Source organism: Acipenser ruthenus, unplaced genomic scaffold, assembly GCF_902713425.1.
Source record: "Acipenser ruthenus unplaced genomic scaffold, fAciRut3.2 maternal haplotype, whole genome shotgun sequence".
In the NCBI taxonomy this organism is placed as follows: Eukaryota; Metazoa; Chordata; class Actinopteri; order Acipenseriformes; family Acipenseridae; genus Acipenser; species Acipenser ruthenus.
Genome location: NW_026708898.1, coordinates 3,819 through 5,000, shown reverse-complemented (window position 1 = coordinate 5,000; position 1,182 = coordinate 3,819).

Below are 1,182 nucleotides of genomic sequence, written 5' to 3'. Positions count from 1 at the left end.
GTACCCTTACAGCTCATTGATAATTGGATTATAGTGATATTTCAAACTAATTAGTTTCTTTAATTAGTATCACACATGTCTCCAATCTTGTAATCAGTCATTCAGCCTATTTAAATGGAGAAAAGTAGTCACTGTGCTGTTTGGTATCATTGTGTGCACCACACTGAACATGGACCAGAGAAAGCAAAGGAGAGAGTTGTCTGAGGAGATCAGAAAGAAAATAATAGACAAGCATGGTAAAGGTAAAGGCTACAAGACCATCTCCAAGCAGCTTGATGTTCCTGTGACAACAGTTGCAAATATTATTAAGAAGTTTAAGGTCCATGGAACTGTAGCCAACCTCCCTGGGCGCGGCCGCAAGAGGAAAATCGACCCCAGATTGAACAGAAGGATAGTGCGAATGGTAGAAAAAGAACCAAGGATAACTGCCAAAGAGATACAAGCTGAACTCCAAGGTGAAGGTACGTCAGTTTCTGATCGCACCATCCGTCGCTTTTTGAGCGAAAGTGGGCTCCATGGAAGAAGACCCAGGAGGACTCCACTTTTGACAGAAAAACATAAAAAAGCCAGACTGGAATTTGCTAAAAATGCATATTGACAAGCCACAATCCTTCTGGGAGAATGTCCTTTGGACAGATGAGTCAAAACTGGAGCTTTTTGGCAAGTCACATGAGCTCTATGTTCACAGACGAAAAAATGAAGCTTTCAAAGAAAAGAACACCATACCTACAGTGAAACATGGAGGAGGCCCGGTTATGTTTTGGGGCTGCTTTGCTGCGCCTGGCACAGGGTGCCTTGAATCTGTGCAGGGCACAATGAAATCTCAAGACTATCAAGGCATTCTGGAGCGAAACATACTGCCCAGTGTCAGAAAGCTCTGTCTCAGTCGCAGGTCATGGGTCCTCCAACAGGATAATGACCCAAAACACACAGCTAAAAGCACCCAAGAATGGATAAGAACAAAACATTGGACTATTCTGAAGTGGCCTTCTATGAGTCCTGATCTGAATCCTATCGAACATCTATGGAAAGAGCTGAAACTTGCAGTCTGGAGAAGGCACCCATCAAACCTGAGACAGCTGGAGCAGTTTGCTCAGGAAGAGTGGGCCAAACTACCTGTTAACAGGTGCAGAAGTCTCATTGAGAGCTACAGAAAACGTTTGATTGCAGTGATTGCCTCTA